We start from the raw sequence: 8,940 nt of genomic DNA, 5'->3' as shown, positions 1-8,940 counted from the left end.
CACCCCTAACAAATGATGGTTTCATACTTGCCTGGAAAAATTTAGTCGACCAATACGAAAATAAGAGGTTGCAGGTAAACACCCAATTAAAGACCCTTTTTAACCTACCCCAAGTAACTCAGGAAACCGGTTGTGCTATAAAAAGCTTACAACGCACTGTGTTGCGGCTAGTGGAAAAGTAACTTTTCTCCGATTATTTTTTTCAGTGTTTTTAATGATGCAATTTTGTCACAGACATTCCAAGTAAACAAAAAACACATAAAGCTTATTTTTATGTTGGCCCGTTGATTTTTAATTGATTTTAGAAATCAAACATACAAAATTTTCACGAAAAGAGGGGATTTCAGGGCTGTATTCAAAATGATCTCATTTGATTTTGGTGACAGATATTTTGATTCGGAAAAAAAATCTGCTTTCGGACAAGTATCTTCTGTAAAATAAAGGAATGTTGTTTGAGACATTTTCATATGCACCTTTTTTAGAGCGAAAACCCGTCTAAAGATCCATTTTTCCTTTAAATTTGGGTTAGATAAGCAATATCTAAAAAGTCCCAGAGAGTCCCAGTTCCAAACTACTACAGAAATGTTACATAATTTGTTTTCAACGAACTGTGAAAAAATCAGCTGCCCATACTTGCCCTCCTGGGAGTTATAGCGATTTTAGTATATCACTCTCAGTATTTATTTCATAGAAATAGAACGGAAATTCTCGGAATAACTTATTGAATAATTTAATCACATTGGTTTTTGGGTGACTTTCCGTCATCCCACGTCAAATTTTTATTATTTTCAGACCGGTTTCGGCTAATCGCCATCTTTTCTTTTTTGTCACTAATTAGTCCGCATGCGTGTCCATCTTTATATAGTGTTTTCTTTTAGCTTGTGGTGGTACCTTTCTCTCTCTCTGTTGTTTTACTATTTTATTCTTTCTCTTTCGCTCTCTCTTTCTCCCCCTTTGTTTTTATATAACTTCTGGGTATAAGATAGACTGCGATAAGTTCTCTAAGTACGGAAAAGAAACTGCTGGTCTCTATGTAAAGAAATATTCGTGGCATTATATGCCACCAACTGTCCACAAGATTCTTATTCATGGAGCTGAAACAATTCGTTAATTTTTGGTCCCCATTGGGCAACTATCAGAAGAAGCATTGGAAGCAGCAAACAAGGACTTCAGAAACACAAGGCTTTACCATGCGAGGAAAACATCAAGAAAAGACAATTGTGAAAACATATTACATTATCTGCTCGCCAATTCTGATCCCGCAATCACAAGTAGGAGAATACTGAAGGAGAAGAAACACCTGAAATTATCAGAGGAAGCAATGAACTTATTGGTAGATGACTGATAATTTGTAATTTTTCTGTAGAATGCAATAAAATGTGCCTGTGTTATAAAATAGCATCTTCAATTTTTTTTTTATTCTACATCTATTCTAGCACTCCACAAAAATAAGCATAACTCTCTTAAAACTGAAGCTATTGACTTCAAACCGGTATCAAATTAAAGCTTTTATTGCCACCTTTCAAATAAGAAATGAAATAGATTTTGGTTTTATATAAAATTTCAGAGTTTTTCAACAAATATCAAAAAATCATAAAAATTTTACATTTATAATTCTTGTTCGGACTACCCTATACTTTATTTAAAAAACTAATCATAGAGTATTTATCAGAAATAAAAGAAGAATTAAAATAAATTTTTTTGTAAATTTTTCGAACAACTTTTTTTTTTTTTTGACCTTTGTTGAAAATTTGACCCAACAATTTTTTTCGGTGTAAATTTTTTTTTCACTCATTCTGTTTGGCATTTCATTCTGACCAATCTGTAGAAGTTTCTCATCGATACAATTAAAATTACAGTTTAGGCAATATGATTTCCAAAAAATTCCGGTTTCGCAACACTGTGCAACGTTCGGTTAATAACGTTTTAACTAATTTAAACAACCTCGAGATTGACACACAAAGTTGGGATCCGATATTAATATATCTTTGTAGTTCAAAACTACCTAAACAAACTCTCGAAACCTTTGAATATACCCTAGCAGATAATTCAGATATACCGACGTGGTCAAATTTCGACAGTTTTTTAACCCACAAATACAAAACCCTCGAATCTGTCGGAAATTTCAAAGCTTCAGTAGCAAAATTACCCACATTCCACACCGGTACAGTTAAAAGAACAGATGAAAAGAAATATAAGACTTTTCACGCAAACGTGGCTGAAGCGCCAATTGCTAGACCCTCTAACACCCAAAGGAATAATAATTTCAACTTTAATCAAAATAATATAGATACAGAAAGCTGTAAGCTCTGCAAAAAGCAGCACCCTATTCGAGAATGTCCCAAATTTCTCGCAATGAATGTAGAGACACGTATCTCCACAATCAAAAAATATGGTTAATGGTTGGTAACTGCTTGGCTATTTCACATAGCTACAAGAACTGTGTGAGTAAATTCTCGTGTCGTAAGTGTCACAAAAAACACAATACTCTGATACACAGAGAATCCAGCTTTCGACCTGAATCAACTCCGGAAATGCCAAACGTCACTAGTTCGAGCCCTGAAAACGCTTCAAGTACCGCATTACCCACCCAAAGCACAAATACAAATCGGCAAGCCTACACTACAACTATACAGTCCACTATATCATCAACCCAAGACCCACCCAACCCAAGTAGGAAGCAGATATTACTCGGTACTGCAATGGTTCAAATAGAACATAATGGCCAACGATATTCCGCGAGAGCTCTTATTGATTCAGGATCGGAAGCCACATTTATATCTCGAAGACTTCAAAGAAGTTTGGATATACCCACCCACTCTGCATCAGCCTAAGTGACCGGACTAAACAATGCAGTTTCAGCAACACCAACGAGTATTTGTGAAATCACACTTTGCTCACCCTTAAACACAAATTATAAGCTATCAGCACAGGCATTTATACTAAATAGCCTAACTGATAATTCACCCTCATACCCCATAGATCCAAAGCAGTGTCTTAAAAATCTTGGACTCACATTAGCCGACACTCAATTTCACAAACCCAGACCCGTGGATATACTAATCGGTAGTGATACCTATCCAAGTATTTTACTCAATGGAGTAAAGAGAAACGTACTAGGTTCACTCTTAGCTCAAGAGACAGAATTCGGATGGATATTGTCCGGACCCATAACCCAACCCTCCCAAAATTCCACCATAGTTTCATTTCACAATAAAGTGAACCCTGAGAATCTACTCACACGTTTTTGGGAGGTGGAGGAAATCCCAAAGGAATCCGTAGTTTCCAAATCAGATCAAATTTGTGAGGAAATTTTCCAAAAAACTACCCGTCGACCCAGATGCGCGCTATATAGTAACCCTACCCTTCAAAGAACCCAACAATATTGATATCGGATACTCTAGACATATAGCGTTGGCCCAATTCCTCAGAAATGAACGAGCTTTACTTAAAAAACCCGAAGTGAAAGCAGAGTATGACAAAGCAATTATGGAATATTTGGAACTCGGACAAATGAAGAAAGTAGAATATGAGCCTTCTGATAAAGCGACCCAGTATTACTTACCACACCACGCAGTCATTAAACCCGATCGTATAACCACGAAATTGCGTGTGGTATTTAATGCATCTTGCCCCACGTCAAATAACAAAAGCTTAAATGACGTCTTACATATTGGGCCGACTTTACAGAAAGATCTTGTTATTCTGATTACAAATTGGCGACTCTTCCAATTCGTTTTTAATGCGGATATTCAGAAAATGTACCGGAAAATACTCGTAGACCCTAAACACACTCGGTTCCAAAGGATATTATTTAGGAAGTCCCCGGAAGACACAATAGAAGACTTCGAATTGCAAACAGTCACGTTCGGCATAAATTGTGCGCCGTATTTAGCGATCCGTACCCTCATGAAGCTAGCCGATGATGTTGAAGAAACCCACCCATTAGCAGCCAAAATACTTCGCCAGGAAATGTATGTCGACGATGTTTTAGCTGGAACACATGACCTGACCACGGCAAAGTCAGCACGAAATGAACTCATTTCCGCTCTGAAGACCCCAGGATTCGCTCTGCGAAAATGGACCTCCAATGACCCACACATTCTGAAAGGACTTCCACAGGATCATCTTTTAGATACGGAAACACTTAACCTTTCGGAACCCGAGAACACCAAAACCCTAGGCCTTCGATGGAACTCCAAAAAGGATTCATTTTTCTTCCTCGTCAACCCAATGGAGAAAAAACCCGCATACATCAAACGTGAAGTTTTATCAGCCATAGCAAAATTGCTTGACCCAGCCGGTTGGCTTAGTCCAATAATAATCACGGCAAAAATAATTATGTAACAAATATGGCTGGATAAAACTGACTGGGATGAAAGCCTGAAGCCCCTCACCCTTCATCGATGGAACAGCTTCGTAAAGGATTACGACAACATAAACAAAATTGAAATACCCAGGTGGACCCATTTTAACCCAACAGCCACCATTGAATTCCACGGTTTCTCTGATGCTTCAGAAAAAGCATATGCCGCGACACTTTATATAAGGGTTTCAGTTGGAGACAAAATATGGACAAAAACAAGAGTTGCTCCCTTTAAAACCGTATCCCTACCCAGATTGGAACTCTGCGGAGCGGTTCTACTAGCTAACCTTGTTAACTCTACTCTATCCCAACTTCACCTAACCCAATATAAAAATTATTTTTGGACTGATTCAACCATAGTTCTTGCCTGGTTAAACAAACCACCCTGTTCATGGACCACTTTCGTTTCTCATCGAGTAGCTGCAATCACCGAGAAAGTAGGAGTCGAAAATTGGAACCATGTGGAAAGCCAAGACAATCCCGCAGACTTAGCAAGCCGAGGATGTACACCCACCGATCTATTTAATTACAACCTCTGGTGGCATGGACCCCAATGGGTACAACATGAAAAGGAGCATTTCCCAGCAACAGAGAAAATATACAACACCACCGTGGAATTCAAACCCGTTAAGACGTTTGCGATAACCACCCAAGAGGATATACTCGAAAGGTTTTCCTCATTCCCCTGAGCAATTCGCGTTATCGCTTACCTATTCAGGTTTTGCGCAAATGCCTCACCAAGGAGGAGAGAAATTGATTACTCAAACCACGAAATAACCCCGGAAGAGTTCAAAACAACCCGAATGAAGTTAATCATTCACACCCAAAAAACACATTTCAGAGAAGAATATGATGCATTGACCCGTAAAACCCAAATACATAAGAAAAGTTCATTATTGACTTTAAATCCATTCATTGACCCTAAAGGAGTTATGCGAAGTGACGGAAGATTAACCAATTCCGCAGCACTATCATATAATGAGCGCCACCCTATCTTATTACCCCATAATAGTCGTATAACAAAATTACTAACTCAATTTACCCATTTAGCAACGTTACACGGTGGAAATCAGCTAGTTCTTCGACTCCTAAGGACAGAATTCTGGATACCCAAAGCAAAGATGCTGATTAAAACAATAATTCATCAATGCAAAACGTGCATCATACACAACAAGGCTCAATAAACCCAAATAATGGCAGCTCTTCCAAATGAACGAACCATCCTAACCCGGCCGTTTGCTGCCACTGGTATCGACTTTGCTGGACCCTATGACATCAAAAACTACACCGGGAGAGCATGTCTAATCACCAAAGGATATATATGTGTATTTGTATGCTTCTCAACTAAAGCAAGACATCTCGAACCCGTTAGCGATCTCACTACGCAAGCCTTCCTAGCAGCATTTTCCCGTTTCTTCTCGAGGCGTGGATGCCCCGCCAATCTTTATTCCGACAACGGAACAAACTTTATAGGAGCTTCACAGTTGCTAATGAAAGATCGGCGTGAATTATTACAGACACTTTGAACTCAAATTACATCTCTCCATAGCCATCAAAATATCTCATGGCACGTCAACCCACCAGGAGCTCCATATATGGGTGGATTATGGGAAGCCGGCGTAAAAAGTCTAAAAACCCACCTAAAAAAGATCGCAAAATTACAAAAATTCACGTTTGAAGAATTTGCTACCCTATTGACCCGCATTGAAAGTTGTTTAAACTCTCGGCCAATAAACCCCATAAGCAACGACTCATCAAACTTGGAACCTCTAACTCCAGGACACTTCCTTATAGGTACCCCATTGTTAACCCCTGCCGAACCCAATTTAGAGGATGAAAACTTAAGCATCGTTAACAGATGGCAGAAACTAAAAATACTCCACCAGCACATTTGCAAGAGATGGAAGGAAGAGTACCTTAAGGAGCTACACAAACGATACAAATGGAAATATCCACAACGTAATGTTGAAGTTAACGACTTAGTCGTTATAAGAAACGACAATATTTCTCCCAACGAATGGAAGCTCGGTCGAATCCAAAAGGTCTTCCCCGGCTTAGACAATAAAACACGAGTGGTTGAAATCCGAACTGCTCAAGGCACAATAACCCGCCCCATCACAAAAATTGTGATATTAAGTTCAGAATAACTTAAAAGTTTTCTCTTCTTTTTTTAGTGAAATGGCACCAACAATCACCAACTCACCCAAACCTCGTCGTATAAGTTCAACAATTGCCATCCGGTCCCGTAGCGCAACCCGTAGCATTACACCGATTTCGGAAGACGAAACGATGTCACGACGCATTCAACGTTTCAAGTCGATCCTTCCCACGATTCGCGAGGAAAAGGAACGTGATGATCACATAACCCGAAGAACGATCTCACATAAGAGAAAAAATACGTCATCCCGTCATGTCGCTTGCGGCATATGCAAAAAGGACCACCGCCTAGTGACTTGCGCTACGTACTCGGGATACAATATAAATAAGAAATACGAAGCAGTAATAAAACACCACTACTGCGTTAATTGCTTAGCCAGGTCGCATAAGACGGAAGGATGCACAAGCAAAAATCGATGTTCCATTTGTCATGGGAAACATCACTCATCCCTACACGGACATCCGAGGCTATACCCGGCCAACGATGCAAACACTGTTGAGAACCATCCACTTGCGCTAGAGACCCGATTACCATCCTTACTGGCTAAGCAGACCCTATTACCCACACTGAAGATCCGTTTAAGATGCGATGGCGAATGGTATAAAGTTCGAGCCATTTTAAACCCTACCCTCAAAATTACAAATATAGCGGCCGAACTCGTTAAAAAATTAAAACTGCCAATTACATACCTCAACACTTATCGTATTTGTAGCATCAAAATTAGCTCAAATAATGATACAAAGTTTTGTTTGGAATGTAACGCAGTTATAACACACAAGTTACCCAAAAAACCATATGAGCGAGACTTAAGTGACGATGTGAAAATGCGCTTCGAACACTTGGTTCTCGCTGACCCTCAATTCCACAGCAACAAGGAACTAACGTTGGAGATTGGAGCGGATGTGTACCCTCAAATTATCAGAAGTGGACTCTTCAAACCCGATAATGGTACAGTGGTGACGCAGAACACACCATTTGGCTGGACCCTTACTGGCACCATCTAACCCTAAGTAATTCTTCTTCTGATTATTATTACATTTCATTTTAAAACCTTCAATCAATTACCCTACTAATACTCAATTATTTCGCAGATTCTGCAAGGTGGCCGGGATGTTTAATCCAAACAAATACTCCTCTGCATTACTCCCACAAATTACATAAAGTAATAGAGGCGTAAGCAGAGGAATGTCAACCGCCCCAACTTCACGCAATAGAAGGAGAAACAAAAAGAGACGATTTTTCCCGCGTTTTCTACCAAGAAGTCATTATTATCCCGCGAACATATAAGCGAATCACAAGTGAAACGATAACAAGTGAACACAATAAGTGAGACATACAATAAGTGAACATAATAAAATCTTTTCACATAAATAATACGGATACAACATAAGGATGCACGCAAATTCATTTACCATACTCCACAGCGAGGGAATAAACGCAACACACGCAACGAATTAAAGTATTTGTAATTACAAGAACATGTATGTATAATAATTCCCAACTCTAACATTAGCTTATACGAATTCAGTAACAATTAATAAATATTGGAAACACACACACACTCATATTTGTATAAACCCAATGAAGTATTAAAATCATAATTTATAACGATTATACAAAACTAACTATCTTTTAATTAAACGCAATCGGCCCCATACGTCGACATACCCTGATGTGGTCACTCGTATTTTTTGTGAACAACTGTATATATTTCTGGCAGCGCTTTATTATGCCGCTTTTGCCATAGTTTTGTTGCTGTGCTCTGTAACACTTTCTCTCACCACATTTACTAGGTTAGTCGGCCAGCCGTACTGCATTTTTGTATGTCGATAAATCACGTATACGCAGTACAGGACATAAACAAGACAATAGGCACATGTCAGATATTTTCCTGCTAACGTAAGTGTGCGTAAGAGTTTTCATATTATTTAACAGTAATTTATAACCTATATGCCTGCCGACGTTGAAACTGATATTATGAATTAAAAGAGAAAATTCAATATTTTAGTATTAACGCATATCTTGTAAAAAGCAAATTCTATTGTAGTTAGTTAAAACATTTATATGTTGTTGAAAATTGATTAAAAAAGAAATTGTTTCAATTATGGTGTATTTCACAACAAAAACTATTAAATAATATTAGTGTGAACAGGTGTGAAAATTGAATACTTTTTTATCTGCATACGAGTATAATGGAGTCCAAAAACTTATAAAATTTTTCCCAAAACATATTAAATCTAGTAATTTATATTCGAACATTTCTATGTATTTCTGTGCGAATAAAGATAACTATTATATTTAGAGAAATCTCACGTAGAGTTTTTTAAAATTTCCAACATATAACCCACAAATACATAAATAAGTGATGCAGTACTCACTTTTATGACCAACTTGCAAACCTTTTGTTATTTCTGAT

This window comes from Bactrocera dorsalis, chromosome 1 (genome assembly GCF_023373825.1).
Source record: "Bactrocera dorsalis isolate Fly_Bdor chromosome 1, ASM2337382v1, whole genome shotgun sequence".
In the NCBI taxonomy this organism is placed as follows: domain Eukaryota; kingdom Metazoa; phylum Arthropoda; class Insecta; order Diptera; family Tephritidae; genus Bactrocera; species Bactrocera dorsalis.
The sequence above is the reverse complement of the archived record's forward strand: the minus strand, read 5'-3'. Positions refer to the sequence as shown.